Source organism: Montipora capricornis, chromosome 6, assembly GCF_036669925.1.
Source record: "Montipora capricornis isolate CH-2021 chromosome 6, ASM3666992v2, whole genome shotgun sequence".
Lineage (NCBI taxonomy): Eukaryota > Metazoa > Cnidaria > Anthozoa > Scleractinia > Acroporidae > Montipora > Montipora capricornis.
In genome coordinates, this window is record NC_090888.1 from 23,674,799 (window position 1) to 23,687,298 (window position 12,500).

A 12,500-nucleotide genomic window follows, 5' to 3' on the forward strand; every position below is an offset into this window, starting at 1 on the left:
GTGCTTCAGAGATCGCGTAAACATGGCGTGCAGTTGAAACCACGTAAATGTAGTTTGTTCAAACGTGAAGTCCAGTTTCTAGGAAGGGTTGTATCAGGTGATGGTTACCGATGATGGTGATAGTGATGGTTGGGGCAGTTGAGAAGTTAAAAGAACAAATTCCCAAGACTGTTGGTGAAGTCAGACAGCTTGCTGGAATATTAAGTTACTACCGAAGATACATTAAGAACTTTGCTAAGATTGCTAGACCTATATACAACCTGCTAAGCACCTGAGGAAAAGATGGAAAATCGCCTTCAAAGACACCAGTCTCTTGGGGAAGAGAACAGCAACAGGCCCTTGATGAGTTAATAAGACACCTCAGTAACCCTCCTATAATGGCTTATCCAGATTTTTCAAAGTCATTCACCCCCCACACTGATGCAAACAAAGATGGTCTGGGGTCGGTTCTGTACCAGAATCAGGATGGAGTAATGAGAGTAATTGCTTATGGATCTCGAGCACTTTCACCAGCTGAGAAGAATTACCACCCCCATGCAGGCAAACTTGAGTTCCTGGCTTTGAAATGGGCGGTCACCGACCATTTTCGCGATTATCTTTACTACTCTCCAGAGTTTACTGTCTTCACGGGTAATAACCCGTTGACATACATTCTAACATCAGCAAAACTGAATGCTACAGGTTTACGATGGGTCAATGAACTGGCCGACTTCAACTTTGAGATAAGATATCGCTCTGGCAAACTCAACGCAGAAGCCGACACGTTGTCTCGTATGCCAGTCAGCTTCGAGGACTACATGCAAAGTTGTGCAGAGGTAGTTAATCAGAATGTTTTGGGTGCTATCTCATCGTCGATTCAGGAAACTAACGCCGTTAACACTGCCTGGTAATCTTCTTTCACTGCATGACCTGAAATGGTAGGAGGAGAGTGCTGACATTCCAACCATGCCCCATGATAAACTAGTGACAGCTCAACGTGAAGACCCAACTATTGCTCGTATTCTACACTTTCTGTAAGTTGAAAGACGGCCTACCTTTCGAGATAAACAGAAGGAGTCAACCATCGTACGACAGCTCTTACACGAATGGAATAACCTGTTCGTTGCTGAAGACGGAATTCTTTATCACAAGTCTGGACCAAGGGATCGAATGGTGTTGCCCAAGAAATATCACAAAAGGGTGTACGTTGAACTGCAGAGTAGTGGAGCTAGCAAGACAACGCTTTCATTGGCCATTCGTGACAGCGGACATTATACATTATGTCACAAAAGTGTGCCATTGCCTAAAACAGCGGAAACCCGCGACTCACGTCAGTGCACCACCTCAACCAAGCTCTGGAGGATATCAGTATATCCTGGTAATCATGGATCATTGCACTAGATTTGCTTAACCTTATGCTACCCGTGACAAATCCGTCAAAACTGCTGCTGATAAATTGTACAATGACTTTATCATGAGATTTGGATTCCCAGAGACCATTCACCACGACCAAGGTGGCGAGTGTGAAAACAAGCTCTTCTACAACCTCGAGAAACTGAGTGGAATTAGGCATTCGCGTACAACACCTTACCACCCACAGGGGAACGGACAAGTCGAAAGGTTCAACCGAAAGATTCTATCAATGCTGAGAGCACTCCCGGAAAAACAGAAATTGCGCTGGCGTGACCATCTTAACAAGGTTATCCATGCATATAATTGTACTCGTCACGACTCCACAGGCTTCTCGCCGTTCTATCTAATGTTTGGCAGAGCCCCAAGGCTACCCATCCACATCATGTTTGGCTTGAAACCTCCAGTAGGATATTCTACGTACCCTGAGTATGTCAGAAATTGGCGCCGAGCTATGAAAGAAGCTTACGACTTGGCCTCCGCTCATGCAAAAAAGAGTGCACTCTCGGAAAGCAGCAGTACGACAAGAAAGTAAAGCATGATACCGCGCTGTGTGAAGGAGATCGAGTGCTTGTAAGGAATATGACTGAACGCGGTGGCCTTGGAAAGTTGCGACCTTACTGGGAGCAAGAAATCTACGTTGTAACGCAGAAAAGGGAGGATATGCCTGTCTATGAAGTTAAACCAGAAACTGGAATTGGAAGATCACGTGTTTTGCATCGCAATATGCTACTACCATGTTCCTACTTACCTGCTGAAACACTTACACCTTCGAAAAACCGCCAGGCTGTGTCCAAGAGAGTTAACAAGCAAGAAGCTTTCCGAAAGGAAACCAGTATAGCTACAGATGAGGACATTAGCAGTTTGACGCCTTGTCAACTCCAAGAATTGTATGCATCTAAACATTGCCAGGCTGAAAATATTGCTCCAGACTTAGTTGAAAGGGACACTGGGACCGGAACTGAAGAGAAACCTTGTCAAGGTAATGAGCAAATCTCCACGTAGAAAGTAGGAAACGTAGAGCAACGTGCCAATGTGACAGACGATGAGGCTACAGATAACTTACCTTTAAGACAATCCCAGGGTTTAAGTAGACCACCTCTAAGGATGACCTATGATGCAATGGGACAACCATCCTTTCAACTGAGATTCACAACAGCGATTCAAGGCCTCACAGTGTCGTACCCGCAACAGTTGTGTCAACACTTGCCAGTACCATGGTTGATGTACCCTGCCTCGCAGCCCTACAGCTATTTTGTACCCCTTTTAGTACCAGTTCAGCCGATGTATTCAATGTCAGGTTGATGTTTAGAAGCAAACCCTTGAAAACTCAGTTGAAAAGGAACTGAACCTGTTGAAGCTACGTTCAAGTTAGATATCATTAATAAACATTTATTTCAGTATACTTCTCTATCACATTTAGCCCGTGCAAAGAGGTGTAATCTCGCCCTACTAGGAGAATTTTTTTTCTCTATTTTAGAAGTTCATTGTATAAGGAACTTAAGTTTTGTTAGTAATCGTAATGGACCGTGCTGCGGTAGCGAATAGCATCAGTGACGTTAACGTTTAAGTGAACATATCTTGTCATTCTGGCCTGATCAACCAGGACCCTACAATTCACTTCAGACCGAGAAACAGGAGTACAAGGAACTGTTATAAAAGACTATGGTTTACTTGTTTATGTTGAGGACAACATTATTTTTAAGGTGGGAGAAATGTAGAATATAGCACTGTACGAAAAGGACTGGGACCAATAATAATATAGGTTGGTTGATCCAAATACGTAGACGAAAACAAAAGGATGTTTGGTTGCAATTGTTGTGTGTCAAGAGCTCCCTCTAACACAGCAACCTGATTCCCTCCCTGCAGTGACTCCGGATCATGATCAGCACTGAACTGGCAGACCAAGGCGAAACGGCCAGAAGAGAAGAGTGAGTTTCAATTGGTATCAATTCAAAGTAGAAGTTTATTCTCAGGTTAGCTTTCATATATACTACAGCTAGCTCCATGAACTATCATTACACATTCTGACAAATTGTGACATAAGTTGATGGGGCTACATCTCTTTAAATCATTCTTTACAGTGACCGATTTATCAAAGATAGGGCTTTGTGTCGGTGACCCCTATTTTTTATATAATGCTTTTGGAAGAAATAGCTCATCTTAAGCGGGAAAATGAAACATTTATCATTGTGAGAAAATTCTCGTGATAACGTTATTGACGAAATTCTTCTCTTTGTAATTTACGGAAAATGTCCCTTACAAAGAGCATCTGAGTGAAGGAAACCTTACAGACCATGTGGGTGTATTTTATAACGGTGTTCTTCCTACATTCGGTTTAGTTTTCCTCTCTTAACCGTAAGCACTCACCGGCTTGATCCCAATAGCAGACGGAAAAGTCAAATCACCCTAACGCAGTTCATCCCAATTGAACACGCCGACCTAAGTGATCTTGATGTACATTGTCTACACTGTTGTCTAATGAAGCGAAAGATGTTGCATTGATTTATATAGAGATTTAATCTGGAGGTTTTCTTTATTTCTGTTGATTAGTTTGAAATGGACATTGTTTTCACAATCCGGAAAGGTTTTTTGCTAGGGAGATCCTTATCTAGTTCATCGCTGTACAGAGGAAACTCAGTAAGCTTATTACAGCTGATTTTCTTAATTTTTCAGGGCAACTTGTAACGATCCTGTGACAGTCTTGGCCGAGTTCCGCCGAAGGCTTCTAAGAGGACGAAAACTAGACCCTAAGAGCGATTCGGAATTGTGTGAAGGTGATACTACAGAGATTTTTTATCTCACTCTTCAACCTCTTTCATGATGCAATGGGCGAGGTACTTAGGAAAGATGTGATAGATTACAGTTTACCTTTGGAGGTAACTTTCACTGGTGAGAGCGCGCAAGATTATGGAGGTCCACGACGACAATTCTTGGGTTCCATTATGCGTGAGATTCGCGATAGGTTGTTCTTGGAGCAAAACGACGAATTACTTCTATCGGAAGACCTGGCAGCCTTGGAAAATCAACACCACTTTGAAGCTGTTCTCTTTTTTGGTAAATTTACAATACGGCCGTGACTTGAGCTGGAAATTGAGTCCTGCTTTGACAGTTAATTAGAATTGTTCTCTCTCTCTTTATCCCAGGTTTCAGCTTGTTACAAGGCGGTCCTCTCCCGACATATCTTGTTGAAGAACAAATTCAGCGCATCTTTGCAAAAGGTGATTTGTCCATTCTCACTAGAGCTGAAATCCAACTTCGGGCTGGTCTTGAGAAATTTGGACTAATCGCGGTAAGCGTCGTCATATCAAATGTCACTTTTGGGCAGTAGCCAAATTGCGTTGCCGGGGCTCGGGGTTAAAAACACCACTACAAATTCGAAATTATGCTGACTTCCTAAAATGTGAGTGGGATTCATGAGATTGCTTTAAAGCTGTGAATCAAGATTACGTTTTAGCAATTCAGTCGTAAGTCCGTCCGTTGAGATATCTCCAGCTGTGAAAGAATTCTTTTGAGTGACTGTTATAAAAGAGCGACCACTTGATCGTTGGGAAGGGAAAATTTTCTCAGTAGCGGATACAGGAATATTTGAAGGGGGGGGGGGGAGGGGGTTCATTGAAAGAATCCATGTATATACTCTGACAAAGCTCCAGATCGTCTAGGCTGCCATATTGACTTTGTTTATGTTTTACATTAATACAAATATGCACGTCAGTTAAACATCATCTGTTCCAGCACAAATAAAAATATAATAAAACGCAGACAAACATATTGTTCATGTCAAACCCCACAGTGAACCAGACTGAAAGTACTGTTTTTGAAACATAGGATATTCACAGCGAATTTAAACGCAGAGATAACCCATTTTGAAGCCCCCATTATACCAAATTTGAAAATACTATACTTTGAATTCATTCGTAGCTGTTTCACGGGAAGCCTTGTTTGGTGTTTCTATTTCGGAAGACAGCCGTGCTGCCATTAATATACGCGAAACTGGTGAAACTTCTGGAGCCAATGTTTTCTGAACAGGGAACAAGTCGAAGGCAACAGGAAGAGAGAACATACAGGTTGTTCTTGAATTACTTAAGAGAGGTGGCAGGTAAGCTATTAAGTTAATATGTAGATTTAGCCAAGCCTAAAAGCGGAGCTCCTTGGTGATTTAATCTTACTGCCTGTAGGATTAGTGAAAATAAAAGGTTTCGAATTGTCCGCGTTTTGATTTTTCCGGTTGCTGCTTTAATAATTAAACCACTTTTTAAAAATACGCATCCACTCTAAATAACGCATCCGTAAAAATAACAAACGGTTTAGTGCCCAAGGAAACAATTTGTGGAGTATCTTCTCCCCTGAATAAAAATATTATGAGTGCATCTTGGAAAGAGCGAAGTTTTCAACGTTAATGGGCCCACAAGTTGAGGGGGGTCCGGAATGGATCCAGATGGGGTCCAGACAAAGGTTCAGAAGGGGGGCCACGTTTTGTACCGTGCCGGCGAAAGGTCGGGTCGCTTGAGTGGAACGCCATCGAACCAGAGGTCAAGAAGAGTCAAGAAAGACAAAACCTTGCGATAATCACGCTATTGCTCACTGATTGTATTGTAAGTGTGTGGCCTTTATCTGTTTTAATAAACTATGACAGCGCTTTGCGACTTAAATTTTTAGTTATTGTTGGATTTGTGTGGTGGATTAAGTGGCAGGACCGCCATCTTCTCTCCAGGACCAGCAAGTCATCATAAATCAATCACGTTCTCTATCTGCACTAAGCAACGAATAGCCTCAAGAATAGGAGGTTTTATTCACTGAACATAGACGTGTAAATTACATATATTTTTCTGTCGTTTGACTCGGCCGTTATTCATATAAATCCTTTTGAGTGTGTGGTGGTCGCCGTTTTCTTGATTTCTCCTCAGATTTCTCGTTGGTGGTCCACTTTGTTTGCTTCTTTGTGTTATGCTTTTACTGTCTTCAATCTTTTTTTTTCTGAAAGGCCTTGTGCAAAATAATCTCTTTGGGTTTGCTTTTAAGTTTCTGGACTTTCCAAAATTTTAAGTGTGTTGTTTTCTTCAGATCCGATTGTTGCATCCTTCGAGGGAATTTCCTTTGCAAGTTGGGCTTGTACTGTGCGGTCTTCTTAAAATATTATTATTTTTTAATAGCGTACGTAATTTTGGAAAGTAAATGTATTTGATTTTCAAATTTGGTTTATATAATTAGCATTATAAAGTGAAAAAAAAAAAGTTAAAAGAAAAGTGACCATAATATAATTATTGTTTACTTACAGTTTATTTACCAGAGTGTAAAGAAACACATTATGAATACAAATACGGTATTGATTTTAAATAGGCGATCGATTTCCGAGTTCACGTCTTCCTCCTCTTCAAAGCGAGTCTAAGTGCGAAGTTTTTGTGATGGTAACAAGAGCTTATGAAGGTAATTAGTTCTACTTTACATATGAATGAAAACTAATTTTCACAAGAAAATTGTGGCACTTAGACTCGCTTTAAAGAGGAGGCAGACACGAACTCGGAAATGGCCTATTTGGTGTCAGCAATCTTGCTGTGTGATTAAGTATTTCAGAAAATCACTTTCTGTAAGTTTCACAGAACACTGTCATTTCATTATGTATTTCGCAGCTTCGAATTCTGTTCTGTACAGTAACGTGCAGTCATTGCAGATTACACGACTCTCTCATAGACTTAACATTCCTTCAAGGACTCAACAAATTTATATGTTTAAAAAATCACATAAATGAAGTTGGGCAGGTGTGTATCCAAATGATTTTGTCAAATTTGTGTGTGCTTCTACGGGTACTATTACTTGTGTTGTTTGTGTTTACTGTTGAAGTGAGAAATGTTCTCTACACAAGCCTGTCCAATTAATTTTATTCAACTTTTACTCTCTTACTCGTGCTGTACTTACAATCGTCCTCCTATTGAACTGGCAAGCCTGGCAAAACCCTTTCCGAGCAAATTGTAAAGCGCAATGAAACAATAAGTTATTCAATGGGGATATTTTTTTCCCCGCTGCCGCTGCTGCTACAAACTCGTTCCCAGGCTCTCTCTTCTCTGCCTCCTTTGCCGTCAAGGAGAAGAGAAGACAACCCGGGAAGTTGAGAAGTCGCTTAATTAAATCGCATTCAATCAGGTAAATAACCACACAAGAAGCGAGAAAGTCACCACGACAATAAAATACGGCTTTTTTTAGCACTTCTGCGGGTAAATATCTTTTTCAGTTATTATCGAGATTCCCATACAAATCCTTATCCCTTTTACCCTCTGAGTCTGGGCCGTCTGTGGTGTTATCAGTTTACATTATCGATAAATAGTGGTGTTGATGTTGTCATCAGGATTCAATGGAGCCAAAGGCAAATAGACTAGTTTCAAATTGTGTAAACACAAAGGAACAGATTCTAGGTTCAATTCAGAGGACTGGAATAATAATTCTTTGAATTTTCGTTTGATCAAAACGATGGATTATTCTCATGAACCTCAACTCTGTTATTTTGTAAAATAAGTCGAATCTGTGGAATACTCACTGAATACTGTTTGCAGGGGCAACAGCTGTGCCCTTGGAATTTATAATAATTTCAACAGAGAAAATAAACGAGAACCAGATTGAACTTACCTCCCAATCCGTAAAAATAACTTAACTCTTTTTTTTCTCGGGATAGGTTGAAACCGGCAATTCAATAGCTTTAGGTGTCAGCTGCTCTTTCCGCGCTGCCACCTGATCAATGTTGAAGAGATTGATATGGCGAACCATCAACATCTAAGAGTTGGAATTACACACATCTATGAACCTCCTATTCTGGATTCGGAACTCGTCCAATTTGCTGCGTACTGCCCCTTGAAAGACCGACGGGCTGACAATACTTCTCGCCTTATTTCCCCGAAGGCCGAAAGTTTTCGTTTTAAATCATCACACCTCTCACTGTTTAATCCAAATAAGTACCATTTACTGCTTTTTTTTATCAACATACGAATCCTATCATTGCTAAATTCAATACCATTGACCACGTTATCCCTGAAAAAATTTGATAGCCACCGAAGCTGGGCTTGACGTCACACTGGCATGAAGACTGACCCAACGGCGTCCTTGGAGACACCCCCTCCATCCTGGTGAAATCTATAATTTGGAAGAATTGGAGAAAGAAGACGACGACGAAGGAGGAGCGAAGACAAATTTTGAAGACAAAGTGGTTTGGCCTAAGACTCGACGTTCAATCAAGGAAATATGAGACACTTGACATCGTAACTCTTCTGACGATTTAGTTCGTTTTTTGTTTAAAAACTTGTTTTTTTTGGAGGACTCGAGTCTATTCTTGAAGGAAGTGATATGTTCTTTATCAAGCAAGTGCTATGTTGCCATGTAATAACTAACGATCGGTGTTAATTGACTCCATTGGGAGCTTAAGGGTGCGTTCCATTGACCGTATTCATGGAATAGAAGTTAGAAATCCGTCGTTTTTACGGACATTCACATTAAAATTGTCACAAACCTGCTAAAATGCTATTTTGAACATCTCTTTGTTAGCCTTGTTGCTTGTTGCCAAACATACTGTTTTAAATCATCACTCCTAGTATTCTTATTCCGGAATAGGGTCAATCGAACGCACCCTAAGTGAGACACTATATAGCGCTAGCAAACTGTATGCAATCATTCTGTTTCTCCGTTTCCTAGGGTTGTTACTTTATTCTCAAATCTGTGTAATTTACGTTAGTGTAATAAAGTTATTTCTGTGGAACACTACAGTCAGACCACTTAATTCCACTTAATTTCAAGTGTCGAAATCACAGATTTAGGAGCCGGAAACAATGCTATAGAAGTGGAGTTACTCATTGGAATTACTTTTCCAACCATCTTCATTTTCACATTCATTTTCTGTATGTTATGAATCTACTGCATGCGGCCTTAGAGACAAAGAGAACTTCACAAATATCCATTATTTGGTGAACAAAAACAATCGCTTTGCACGCTCTGCACGTGCGTTTTTTAAATTTTTTGTTCATTTGTTTCCCGTCGTCGGAAAACTGGGAACTTAAGATCTACGAGGACGACGTCCACAAGGACGCCACAGAACAATGATTTCATTGGTTAAGAGAGCATAAATAATTGTGCTGCACGCGCGGCACGGATTTTAGCTCAAAATTTTGCCGTACACTGCATAATGACGTGAAATCACCAAATTTGAGGTTTTGACGACAACGTGAGCATGCGACGGAGAATCTTTCCTTCTCTATTTTCAGTCTGAAACGGGGACAGCTATTCTTAGAGTTATTTTCATAGTAATGTCGTACGGTTAGAGTTAAGTTTCCAAAATCCTGAATTCAGGATTTTGAAGTGCCAAAATCCTGAATTCAAGATTTTGGACTGCCAAAATCCTGAATTAGAGATTTTGGAAGTCGTTAACTCTAACTGTAAGTCATAACTCTACTGAAATAACTTTATTGATAGTTAACCTCGTCTGAAACCGCTCGTACTGATTTATTTTAAGGACACTTCGCCCACATTGTACAACGTGAGCGAGATGGAATCATAGCGAAAGAATTAGACTCAGGAGCAAAGTTACATTTTGAGGTGACGTTTTTGTCGACGTCGCCGATCTTATGGTTCCTGTAAAATGACTAACTTTGAGGTTTTATAGAGAACGTCGGCACTTAAGAATAAATTTTCATTTTCTCCCCCTAAATGAAGCGCCGTTACGTACCAGTTTCATTATTGAGAAACTGCCACCCCTTCGTCGAATTAAAAATCTTGCAACAGTCGCGAAGTGACTTCAATAACGTGAATATATAATTGAGATGACGTTATCCTTGCCGTTGCTAAATAAAGGGGCACTATCATGCCCAATTTGCTGTTTTAGGTCAAAATTTAGTACTTTAGCTTACACGTACGACATTTCTGACAACACGCTGACGAGATATGAAAAAAAGAATTTGTTTTAAAATTGGATTCTCCCCATTCATTAAGTAAATGCATTTCAATAAAGTTTACAAAGTAAATATATTATTACAGTTAAGATATATTTGTTTTTTAGTTTTTCCAGAAAGAATATTGAATGGAGAAGGGTTGTACACGTACAACATTTCTGACAACCCACTGACGAGATATGAAAAAAAGTATTTTTTTTTAAATTGGATTCTCCCCATTCATTAAGTAAATACATTTCAATAAAGTTTACAAAGTAAATATATTATTACAGTTAAGATGTATTTGTGTTTTAGTTTTTCCAGAAAGAATAGTGAATGGAGAAGGGTTGTACACGTACAACATTTCTGACAACCCACTGACGAGTTATGAAAAAAAGAATTTTTTTTAAATTGGATTCTCCCCATTCATTAAGTAAATACATTTCAATAAAGTTTGCAAGTAAATCTACAGTTAAGATGTATTTGTTTTTTAGTTTTTCCAGAAAGAATATTGAATGGAGAAGGGTTGTACACGTACAACATTTCTGACAACCCACTGACGAGATATGAAAAAAAGAATTTTTTTTAAATTGGATTCTCCCCATTCATTAAGTAAATACATTTCAATAAAGTTAACAAAGTAAACATATTATTACAGTTAAGATGTATTTGTTTTTTAGTTTTTCCCAAAAGAATATTGAATGGAGAAGGGTTGTACACGTAGAACATTTCTGACAACCCACTGACGAGATATGAAAAAAAGAATTTTTTTTCAATTAGATTGTCTCCATTCATTAAGTTAATAAATTTCAATAAAGTTTACAAAGTAAATATATTATAACAGTTAAAATGTACTTGTTTTTAGTTTTTCCAGAAAGAATATTGAATGGAGAAGGGCAAATAAAATAAAGACTAATTTGGGCCCTTGAAACAGTCATAATTCAAACTATAGCTCTTTTGTACAACATAACACACATCACAAAAAACATAAGGTACACACACATACACACTAACTGAATGCGATCAAAACGGACTAACAATACTGAGCAAGATAATATTCATATTTAATTTTTGGTGTCTTTCTGCAGTCAATGTCTTCAAACTTGAAAAAAGTTGCCGGTTTTTCAAGTTGCAATCCGTTTCCATCCTCTCTTCCTGAAAACAACAAAAAATAGCTTTAGTGCACTTCAATGGTCATTGGCAACAAAACTACAGCATTATTTTTCGGTTTTCATTGATGCAAGGACGTCATTTAGTGTTTTGAAGTTTGACTAAAATAGCGTGACACTTCGCGGGAAGGCGGTATGTGCTATAACCATCACTCACAACCAACTGGGCAAACAGATTTACAAAATAAAACCCGAGGTCTACAAAAAAAGGAAGATGACTTGTAGGAAACATTTCCAGACAATGTTCTTACAGTGCTAAAGAAAAAATTTAGTAAAGCAATAAATAAAGTTTTAACAAAAAGGCAATATCTATAATCTAATTCTTAGCTATACGCTAAGTTGTTTGCCCTCAGACCGCGGAGAAGAATAATCTGTTTTGTATGAAAATATTTTGATGACAAAAATTACGGGCAGAAACATACTTACATGTATTAAAGACAACGTTTCGGTGTCCTCATGACACCATCATCAGGCCAAATATAATATTTTACAGATAACTCGAATATTAATGTTCAAGATCAAGTTCAAAGTCCCTAGAGGCTAGGTGAAAAGTTTTGCCTTTATCGAGTCACTTTGGTTATTCAGAGCACAAACCGTGTCTGAATATCCAAAGTGACTCGCAAAACTTTTCACCTAGCCTCTTGGGACTTTGAACTTGATCTTGAACATTAATATTAGAGTTATCTGTAAAATATTATATTTGGCCTGATGATGGTGTCATGAGGACACCGAAACGTTGTCTTTAATAAGTATGTTTCTGCCCGTGATTTTTGTCATCAAATCCATTTACATTATCATGTTGTATGAAAATAACACCTAATTAGAAAATTAATGTAAAACAGAAAAAATAGGCACACATTGCCTATGTGTGGTAGCACAGTAACTTGACAGAGTGCTTTATGCCATAACTGTCAAATGAGCTGCGTTTTGTTTTCCAGGAGATTCAAGTTGTCTTTGTGTAATATGTAGCCCAAACAGTACACGATAATTTATTGTTTTGGTATGGTAAATTATTATAGTGCTATGGTAGCTGTCT

The 12,500-nt window shown here is 39.0% G+C and overlaps 1 protein-coding gene across 10 annotated transcripts in view; it reads right to left on the reverse strand.

The window, feature by feature from the left end:
• Positions 1-12,500, reverse strand: part of LOC138051811 (uncharacterized) — a 215,030-nt gene that overhangs the window by 130,168 nt on the left and 72,362 nt on the right. For 8 of the 10 annotated variants that reach the window (XM_068898084.1, XM_068898090.1, XM_068898085.1 and 5 more), the window contains one exon: positions 10,322-11,450. The exons of the other annotated variants lie outside the window; for them this stretch is intronic. The gene's annotated coding sequence lies outside the window, so the exon portion shown is untranslated. Of the gene's footprint in view, positions 1-10,321; positions 11,451-12,500 lie in introns of those variants that run through there. 10 annotated transcript variants of the gene reach the window in all.